The sequence below is a fragment of the Seriola aureovittata genome, chromosome 17, assembly GCF_021018895.1.
Source record: "Seriola aureovittata isolate HTS-2021-v1 ecotype China chromosome 17, ASM2101889v1, whole genome shotgun sequence".
Lineage (NCBI taxonomy): Eukaryota > Metazoa > Chordata > Actinopteri > Carangiformes > Carangidae > Seriola > Seriola aureovittata.
In genome coordinates, this window is record NC_079380.1 from 8,526,939 (window position 1) to 8,538,235 (window position 11,297).

Sequence of the window (11,297 nt, forward strand, 5' to 3'; positions counted from 1 at the left end):
TGTTGTGAATTCATCATTTAAAAAAAAAAAAACATAGAAAATATACACAGTATCTCTGTGATATCTACATTTGACATTTTGGGGGTTATGTATTTTACCTTAAATAGTTAACCTGTTTTCTTTTTGGTTTGACACAGAGCACATAATTTGCTCTTTAAGCACAACTGCCTGAGGAGTTTTAATTTTTGTGATTGAAAAATTTTAGAGCTGATTTGTTAAAGTGACCCATAACAGATTTGCTTAATTAGACTTTAATTGTGTCTTAAAACCCAGAGAGTTTAATTGCAGAATGCAATTCTGCTGAATGCAATTAAACTCTGTCAGTGTCCACATGTTAGTGCATGTGAGTCCCTCCTGTTAACCATAGGTCCTCCCCACTTTTATAAACGCACAGACACTGCCCCCATTATAGATGGTGCAGTGCAGTATGCAGCCTTCAGGTGAGAGTGACCTGTCAGTTTTCTCCACAGATGAAATCACGTTTTCATCTAAAAATGCCTCAGACAAGGAAAGAGATAAGACCATAGCACAGGTGGACTGGCCATGGGAACTACCAGATCAAATCCCAAATTGTTCTGGTGGACCATCAAAACATCCATACAGTTTTTACAGGCTCCACCGGTGTCATTCGTTTTACCAGCCCAGGCTAAATTTCTTTCCCTGTCCGACCCGGGAGCCAATACTGGTCTTTACCGAGATAAAGAATCCTATGAGCTGCCAAAGGGCTCGAGCTTAACTCAGAACATGCCTTTCTTCCCTTCCATGTGTAAGTAACTTGATTGATGGCACCATAATGCCACAAATCTCTTTTCACTTGACAGGCTCCAGAACACATGATAACATTAGCTAAGTTGCTGTTACCCATATTATGAATGTGTTTGGCAAATGTTGCTATCGCTAGCTAGCTTACTGCTATTATTGCTGTGCGTATCACTAGCGTTAACAGTTGTTGCTGTTTTTATTTCGTTGGCTCTCGTGTACTTGTATTTTTATTCAGTTGTGCTTCTTGTGGTTGTCTTTAGTGGCCGCTTTCACTGGACTTCATTACACCTTGTTGACTGGGAACTGAGGCCGTGGGTGATGAAGCATTTGTTTTGGTCAAGATGCTGGTTGTATAGAGCAACATCCAGTGGCAGTGACGGACCTTTAAATTGTTGATCATTTCACAGAGAACCTATTCATCAGCACTAATAATATAGGATATTTCGTATAAGACAAAATAAGCCGTGTGGTTGAGAGCATGATCAGCTAAGTTTAGATCAGCTTTATTAAGTCCTCTATCGGTAGAATAAAATCTTTGCTTCAGGCATGAAAGTAACAAACACAAGTGAGCTATAGAAAAAGCTACATGGAACCCTATTGGATACTAAAAATTATGTGGAAAATTTTAAAGGCTAGCAAATGTGATTTTGATTTAATGGAGGAAAGGTATACAAGTCCTTTATATTGTTTAAAGCTACACAAAGAAGTATATAGTACTTATATTTTAGCCCAATTGTATGGACTAATGGACCAGAACCGAGGTGCCATGCACAGCCAGCTTATGTTTTGCTTCATTGGATAGGCGACCAACCATAAAAAATAATGCTTCTGCACACTTGCAGACAGAGCTTTTCAGGAACAGGTGCGGTAGTCAGGAAGCATCAAGTCAACAAAAAGGAAGATGCATCAAAGCATCTGCTAACAAAATTACTGGTTGTTAACTCAACTACAAGATTTTGTCGTCTTCTGTTCCCCTACATGGAAAAAAACTGGAGGCTGGTAACAACAGCTGTATTAGTGTTTCATGAAGTGCCTTTGAGCACAGCACATATCCTCTGTACTTAAGTTACAACATGTTATCGGACAGATGCTGTGGCTCTATCAGTGCAGCATAGCTGTGAGTGTGACCTGCATGAATATAAAGCAGGTTACTGCTGAGAGGATAATTTTTCTTCCATGGATGACTAATTATTTAACAACAAGCACAGTCAGTCAGTTATCAGCTATCAAGGCGAATAACAGGTTGCTCAAAAAATAAAAACAACTTGAAGAGATATGTCAAACTGTGAAGTGAGAGAAATTACAATTCACCCTGATAAGGCTGTATATACAGCCTGATGACATTCAGATTTAATTAAAACACAAACCAAAGAATAACCTGAAATGTCAACTGTGTTCTTATAGGCGTAGGACTTTCAGCCTCTGTTCAGCAGACCCTGAGGGTAATGGCAGGTCAATTGTGCTCTTATCAGGCAGAAATTGAGCTTAAAGTCGTCTGCCCAGATGATAGGCTGTGTGGCAACACTGAGCCCTTTGCATTACTGTCCCTCACCCTTCAGACTGAGGTGCTAAGGGCCAAGAGGCACTGAAGAGAGAGCTCCTCTTCCCCTCAGCAGCCATCAGGATGAAAGGTTTTGATTAGATGTTATTCTTGTGGTCCCACAGAGCCTCAAGGAGCAGAGCCGCTGATGGAGCTTTCCCCCTGATGGGCAAAACACAAGTGCAGAACATTGGTCATAAAACTCCCCTTTTAACACAGATACTGTTTGTGACATTTCTCCAAGAGAAAAATTCAGCTGTATGTTTTGGTTTGTCACGGCCTGTCACCTAAGAAATACATCTGAAGGAGAAATAATCTCTTTTATCATCTGTAAACGACAATGGAAATGAGAACATTATGAAGAAACAATGGCATTGCTTTTTAGAGCTGCTGACATGATATTAGTGTTTTTCGCAGCCAGGAGGTTTATTTCTGTAATATTTATCTGTAATGCTTCAGGCACCCCTGAATGATGTTCTCATACCTGCAGCCAGTCTACCCAGAGTTCTCAGAGGGATCCGCCGAGGCTCGGTGGACGCTGTGTCAGACACATTTAGATTTCTGCCTTTCATATTTCCACCCACACAGTCACCCTGCACAGTTGCTGGTGAACGCTGCAGAAACCTGCGATTTTCCCAAATACAGACAGGAAGGAAGAAGAGCTCTGAAGGCAGATCACTGCGGCATAATTTATCACAAATTACTAACGCACAAATGAAGGAAAAGTTATTATTTCTTATATAATTGTGCATTTGCTGTCGAGCTGAAAATGTAACCGCTTCATCTCACTTTACTTCCCATGTGTGTTGAATGGAAACTGATGTATTTAAATATACATATTCACTGTCATCTACATGTAAAACACACTCTAAATTCTTAATTCACATATGCAATGAATTATTACGGCTTTATTTCAGTATAGGAGCAACAAAATGTAACCAAATAGGGTATGTCACAAGAGCTGTTTATAGCAGGATTAGTCATAGAAAACAGCCCACTCCCCCCTGTGACAAGCAGTCTATAAAACAGCAGAACATCTCTGTAGCCCTGGAGAAAGCTGTTAGTCTGCCTTTCGCTTAATTCAAAAGAGGGGAAAAGCCACTCAGTTTGAACGGTGCACCTGCTTAGCCAAACAAGATTATATTATAGTAGGGATTGAAATTCCAAGCCAGAAAATGTGCCCTTATCCCCCTGAAATAAGCTTGGGTATTGTTACACTCTTCATTTTCATCGTTTCCAGTCGATCCTCAGTGTAATTGTATATCACCAAGGCACTACAAAATGAGATAACCATTTCTGGTTATGAGAAATAAACACAATGTTTCCCAGTACAGTGCTGCTGTTGTGATATACTGAAGCAGCACATTTGATTTTCTGAAATGAAGAGATATTCCAAAACAAAATGCTTTGTTTTTGTTATTTGTTTGCGTCGCACACACACGGTCTCATTTCTTTCCTCTGCTGATACTTACTGTAGATTAAATCCTCAATATCCAGACGAAACCCAGACATCGACTGTAGCAGTGAGATGAGCCTGGTTCTCTATCAGGCTGAGAAATTTAAAATTTGAGGCGAAGCAGCAACTGTAGTCTTGAAATCTTTCTCACACATACCAAAAAAGTAATTTCTTCAAGAAGTATCTCTTGTCCTCTGCTCCCCTGTTGAATCATATCCCCTGTCCCACATCGTCCTCAGCATTAATAACCTGCACTTTTATCAAGCGGAGCTCTCATTTCTCTTATTTCCTTTGCTGCAACTTGTCTCCTACATGATCACAACTGAATAATGAGATATTGCAAAGACACTTTATCTCTGACCAGTTCTTTCTCTGGCTGAGTGCAACAACTAAACAACCTCAGAGTTTTTATGCTCCCCAATATGAGGAACAGCATGTCTTTAAAGGCACAATCTGTGATCTAAGCGTAAACCAAAGTGTAGCCCTGCGTAGTGCCTACCACCAAATTCAAACCACAGGACTACAACCTCCTACCACTCCCAAATTCATTACCCAAATGACCAGTCTTTTGATACGGTTGACACCCGACAACGACAAAATGCAAGTTATTGATGTTTCCTGTTGAAGGTTTATTGTGGCCAGTTTTAAACAAACAATGCTATAAATTAGATAATTGAATATATGCATAATTAATGTGGTTATAAAATGCACCGACTGCTCCTTTAAGGCTTAATTTGCACTGTTTTTCCTGGTAGTCTATGAAGTTCCACGGTTCTCTATGTTTCACCTTGACTGCATTTCATGAAAGTGCATATCAAGAGTACACGTGGAGCAAAAGCGCAACCTTGAGGTCATTATGACACTTGATTCCCTTCTCCAGTTGCCATTATAGCTCCACAACGTCATTAGCAGAAGTTTTAGAAGCTCCGAAATCTAGTTATCACGTCATTTGAGGTCTCACTAGTCCTTCAGCTTGTCCCTAAAGTGAAACACTGCCTCGCCTCCCTGATGCAACATTGCATCCTTTCCCATCTGACTCCTCCTCTGCCCTCAGCTGGATGGGCCTTTCAGCGAGATGGGTTTGGTTTGGAGAGAGAAACAAGAAAATACTTGAGTGAAAATGAGGTGAAAAGTGGCAGCTCGCTCTGCTGCTTGTGAGCACATCTCCCACAGTCACTTCTGAATGATTGGGCTGGTTTTTTTTTCATGTTGTTCAGTGTGTGGAGGATTTTCTGCAGTTTAACTCCAGCATTAGCTTTGATTCAGCATGAGTCTATGAGTCTCTGTACGCACAGCACGGACAGGAGGACAGTCCTCCCCCACCCGCTGCACCTCCACAGAAAAAGACAAGCTGAAGTTATTTCAAGAGTCCTTTTAACACTTAATATAAATGACCCGATAGCCTGCTGAAACAGTGTTACATATCACTGCAGCTCAACCACGTCTGGACATGCCTGTATCTCACCCTCTCTTCCTTTCTCACACAAACACCCACGTCCTAGCACGTCCCATTTACTTTTCATTGTCCTGCATTCGTGTAAATACACATGTGCACATTAGCTGCACGACTATTGCTCACTGTCAGGGAAGAGGTGTGGGTTAATATTTCATGGCCCTCCACTGGCAGAAAGTGGATCCATTTCCCAGCATTCCCTGATGCCCGATGTGTAGACTCAGTGTGAGTCAGAGGCCAGACAGGCTGCTGATGGGCTTTCTGCTGGACATGCAGAGTTCACCGCCCTCTGTGATTGGTTCTTAGCCGTAATGGAGAAATTCTTCAAAGTTCAGTTTAAGATTACATTTCTGCATATATATATATATATATATATATATATATATATATACACACACACTCTCCCATACACACAAATGCATTACACAACCATCATCCACATATACTGTACTGAGTAAGTAAGACTGCTTGGCATTTCAATTATTCTTCACAATATAAATGTATAACGTGGAGAGCCATTTGGTGATGTTGGTCATAATAAATCAGATGCTCACTAAATGAAGTGTGCCGCTGACTCAAGCAAGAGGAATGTTTTTTTTCCTCACCACAATGGAGCACTCCAGTCCGCACTGTGGTCTGTGGTCATTTCGTCATCCACTTCATCCCCCTTTCATTGCCTTTTTAAAGAAAATAATAATTTGGGATAGAATATTAAAAAAATACACAATGGTCGGTCTCTGTCCCTTTTCTATGTCACCACGACAGTAAAAGAGCCTATGAGCATTTCAGTTCCCTTTCAATGTTATTTTGTATTCAGATATTAGTAGAGTTAGATGCTGCTGCGGATGTTACTGAAGTATTTGAAATTTCTTGCACAAGCAGTGGGATAAAAATGTTTTTACAGAAAAATATTACCCGGCTCACACTCAAGGTCTGCATGTTTTTTAAAAAATTTTTTTCCATCTCTTGGTCAAGGTTTTGTGCCTAGATGAAGGTCATGTGACTAAAAGCCTGGGCTTTTAATAAAAGTCGAATACAGCTTTCTGTGTGGGCACATTCCTTTATATTTGGTCAAGATTTTTGAGATGAAATAAAAGCACGTCTCTTTAGTTAGCATGCAAGAATCAAGAAAAAGAACTCTGAGTCTGTGTGCTCATTCATTTCCTAATGAAGCTACTGAATCAGGTGTTTAACTGAGCTGAAATTGTTCTTCAGAGATGAAATCCTTACAGGGCAATTCAACTCACCTGAAGAGCTTATTTTTATTCTAAAGGCTGAGGTGTTTCCCAGAGAAACAATACTCTAATCTGGGATTCTGCTGCCTGGAGTTGTTCATTTAGCCTTTTTTTTTTTCTAAACTCAAAACAGCCTTTTAATTCAACTGTGTTTTTTCATTATTTCATCACATTCAAATGGGAAAATACAGTTATTTCGACACATTCTTTCCACATCCAGCTACAGGCAGCTTTTTCATTTTGCCCTGTTCATTTTCTAAGGACGCTTACTACAACTGACAATTTTCTCTCAAGGAGACAGTGTTGAATGAAGTTTAGCACAGCTGCCCTGAAAGAAAAAAATATTTCAAAGTTAGGTTTCATTGGCAGATTTATTCTGTGTGGTAGCAGGGACATAAAGTAAGACTAGAATAACATCAGACCTCATATGACGATGGTATTAAAACTATAAGCTAGGCTGAAGACATGTGCATATGCAAGCAAAACATTATGTCATTTTGTAAGTAATTCAGGGTCAATGGGCGCATTACACTCTTTTCATTTTTAAGCTCAGTAGGATGTAAATTACGTGCAAATGTAAGAGTGTGAACCCTGCAGAGATGCTTGCTGTATGATTCAATTTGTCATTCCTGTTGAGAGGAAACCCACAGTTAAGGTTTCTGATTGTGTTCAACCTGCATGTCGTCCTCAGATATTCCTCAAAGCTATAACAAATCCAGACACGCAGACTGCACTTCAGACATACACGTCAACATCGAGATTCTCCGACTCCCTCTTCAATAAATTTGCATAAGTCAGCAACAAGACCCTCAACGACTTGACATTTTCAACTTGCCATATTTAACCCATTTTTAAAGACTGCAACAAACAAAAAATCAAGTTCAATTTCACTTTTTTTTCTACTCAGCTGAGAAAACACTTCTAAAATTAGGCCTACCCTGGCTTTTAAAGACACAGACAAAATGATTAATGCTTTTCTGTTGAACCTGAACTACTGCAGAGCTTCTGCACGTACCTCTGCCAAGCTTTTGCAGCTCATCTCCATTTTATAATGCTGCTGTTCTTCCCTAAAGATACATCACTTTAAATCACTCTACATGATTGAGGAAAGTATTTTATGATCGTGATGATTTGAATACTTTTAAGTCCTTGAGGCAATCGTTGTTGGTCACTGCCAGAACCAGGCTAATGCAGATTACCTTGGTGGTACTTCATTTATAATATGGTGATGATGATATTCAACTAAAGCTACATGTTCACATTGTCACTTAGCTATTCAATCTAGCGCTAATGTAACCCTTTTATTTTGAAGTTCAAAATCATAGCTCAAAGCAATATTTCTTTACATCAGACACATCACACAGAAAAGGCAACAGCAGTATGTTTTTTCCTCAGCCCGACCTAAGCACAGGATGAAATAATGATTTAATTGAGGCTGAGGCAGAAAGGAAAAGAGTGAAAAAGCATGTGGACAAGAGGGAAACAACAGTCTATTTCTAAAGCCAGTAATTAGAGTATAGATAGAAACCAGACTAACAGTCTCTAACTGCGCTCACTGCGCTGTGAGGCTACAGAAAACCAAATAGTTGATTTAGTGGTTTTGACCACGAGTCTCTTTATGGTTACTGCACTTGTTTATCCAAAAAACCACTAGATATGTGAGGGTTTGGATGAAGGTGTTGATTTCTTGTCAGAATACAGGGAATATTTTGACATATATATATATACCTATTTTTCCTATTCATTAGTGTTCATAGATATTTGCTCGATCTGTCCTCCATTTCTTTCTGGTCACATCCTTCCCTTCTGTTCCAATCTATCAGAGCGGAGGCACCACCGCTACAGAGAAGTGAGGGAATGCTTTCAGAGGACCCCATGGAAAAATTTGACTTTTAGTTCATTCTTAGTGGCACCACTGCTTCTCCAGTACAGCCTTTTCCCCTCTACAGTGCAGTGCGATACGTACAGCGCACACTGGCCACTTGTCTCTGGTGGCCTCTGGCTAATAAGCCCAACTGGCCTGAGGTGTGAGGCCTGAGGGTGGATCTTCCCGCGCTGTAGTTCAGCCAGTCAGCATTGGATGGAGTCTATGAGTGGGACTGAAGCGGTTCTATGGCTTTATTAAAGTTATTACAATCTGGAGCGCCATCTCTTTTTTTTGATGCCGTTTGCTGTAACACCTTCTTTGCTGCCTTGCTTGTCATACCTCATGCATAGCACTTATAATGTGTGTGTCTAGCAATAGTTTTTGAGCATCAGAGTATGTTGGCACCAAGATGTTCCACTCAGCAATTTTTAACTATCAGCACCACTATTTATATTATTCAGAGCATCACTCCTGAAAGTATCCAGGGTTGCTGACAGGGGAAGAAGAGCAGCAGCAGCAACTCGGAGAAGTTTACAGTACATCAAAACATCAGTCGCTCTATTTTTTTTAGCTCCCTATCTGTGTCAGGGTCACCAGTGGCAAAATGCAAAGCAGCCCAGATGTCCTGTTTCCCAGCAGCCTCCTCCAGCTCTTTTCAGGGAAACCTGAAGGCGCTTCCAGGTCAGCAGAGGATGAGGCTGTAATGAGTTCAGCCAGCGTGTTGCTTCCTGGTGGGCTGCATCACCACCAGGAAATGTCTGAGAGGCATCTTTTCTCAGTGTCTGAATCGCTTCAAGCAATAGCATTTAAAAAAAAAAAACTCCTGCTTTTGAAGAGCTATTGCTTTCCATCTAAAGCTGGGGAAACGATTCAGGAGAACCCGCTCGTACTCGACACAACCGAATCACATTCAGCTACAAAGTCCTCCAGTGTAAAGGTTAACACACCTGCAAACTCCTTAATGTCATTGAACTACACATTCCCTAGACCGCAGCTGCACCTTGATTACAGTCTGACCCAGGTGTTTGACACCTGCAATCAAGAACAAGCTTAATTTAATGAAGGCAGCCCCCGACGCTGAGTGTTTGACTGCAGCTAAATGGTGTGAATGTGTAAAAGTGAAAACGAACAGTAGAATCTATTATGGTAAATTTTAATTTCCAGCTATTTAAAGATTATTTAAACGTGATAAGGCAAAGCTAACATAGAGTACTTGCCTTATGCTCTGGTGAAGAAATCAACTTGTACATCTTGATATTAACCCATCACTTGGTGAGCGAGCATCATCTTTAGTCTTATCTTTTTTTTTGCCAATGTTATATTTTTGTTATAGATTTCAAGTAATTACGAATGTGCTAATAATAATAGCATGTGTCTCCTATCCCTGTTCAAAGCAGCCAGCGCCTGCAAAGCTGAACTATCCAGTAGGCTACCAGCTGACCTAAAGTGACATCTGATTTCTACATCATTTAAAATGCACAGCAGAACACTGAACACTGTCAGCACATTGTCATGAATGTCACCAGTCACATGCTGCCATCCGAAGTGTTAACAGTACCTTTAGCTGTGGTGGCCCCTGGTGGGAATAAGACCTTTAACCCAACAATGCGCTTCCCCTCTGCAGCGCCCATGAGCAACAGGATAATTTTTTACTTTTGTTCCCCTTCTACAAAAATACCGCATTGGATGCTGGGGCGCAATGGGGAGGACCGGAAGGTGTAGTCACTCCAGAGGGCTCCAATGTGGAAATGTAGTAGCTAGTACTCCTCAGGCTTGGCCTCTGTAAGTCAAAGTGACACTGTTCAGCTACAAATAGGTAAAATGATGAACAGTGGTGTTTTTGGATGTCATGCCTGTTATGAACCTCTCTGCCCAGCTGACATCGTTTAAGCAATTTGTTGTGTTTGTTTTCTGCCAAGGAAATGTACGGGGGAAAAAACATGATGGATGAGCGCGTAAGAGGTTCAAAAGCCTCCAGTGCTGACAAATTACTGAAGAGAACAACCAACCACCACATAGAGAGACTGGACTCACCGAGAGAGGGAGAGAGAGAGAGGGAGAGAGAGAGAGAGAGAGAGTGAGGAAGAGAGAGAGAAAGAGAGAGAGGAAGAGAGACAGAGGGAGAGAGAGAGCGAGAGTGAGGGAGAGAGAGAGAGAGGAAGAGAGAGAGAGACAGAGAGAGCGAGAGTGAGGGAGAGAGAGAGGAAGAGAGAGAGAGACAGAGGGAGAGAGAGAGCGAGAGTGAGGGAGAGAGAGAGAGGTGGTGGTGGTGGTGAAGCCAATGTTTGTCGTCGAACTCCAGCAAATATGAGGATGGGAAGATAATGGCCCACACTGAGCAGGATGACTGAATCTCCGCAATTATCAGTTTGTGTCTTTTAGTGATGCATTCTGACAAAACAAAACCCTGAAGAAGAGAAGTCTGGACAGCAAAGAACAAAGGATCGCTTGTGTTTTTTGGACATATCCAACCATTCTTCAGACTATCCTGATTTACTGAAGAGGGATGGTTACTGAGTCCAGTTTAACATCTTACTGAAATGATTGGATCAAACATCTCCATGGAGGAATTACTGGAGACTTCAGCGGTGTGTGCGCCCGCAGAGACGCCGTAGCTCTACACGAACCGTGATAGATTTGAGTACTTTTATGGAAATTGATTGGAAAATTCAGCTCAGCTGAAAAACATAAGGGCAGCAATAATACCACAGCACACATACACACACAGACAGAAAAGCCAGCGCCGTGTGTCTGCACGTCTGTGTGTCTCTGCAATAAGTGGCTGATAAAAAGCAATAAATTCTGTAAAATAAATACAGTCATCCGGCTGTGCGCCATGGGCGACGAGGCGTCAAACTTCAGGAGAAGCAGCAGGACCGGTGTCTCGTCACCTAAACCCAGGACTGGTGAGGATCAGGGCAGAGCGGAGATTCTGGGCTGAATTCAAACTGATCACCACTGAAAACAATGAGATTAATCATTCT

General features: G+C 41.3%; 1 protein-coding gene across 4 annotated transcripts in view; it reads left to right on the plus strand.

Annotated features, from left to right (window-relative positions):
* Positions 1-10,502: 10,502 nt before the first annotated feature.
* The window catches only part of pde4a (phosphodiesterase 4A, cAMP-specific), a 40,425-nt gene continuing 39,630 nt past the window's right edge, over positions 10,503-11,297 (plus strand). The window contains exon 1 of one of the 4 annotated variants that reach the window (XM_056401710.1): positions 10,503-11,297. This exon is cut by the window's right edge and continues 514 nt beyond it. The gene's annotated coding sequence lies outside the window, so the exon portion shown is untranslated. The other 3 variants (XM_056401712.1, XM_056401711.1, XM_056401713.1) reach the window with 3 other exon arrangements.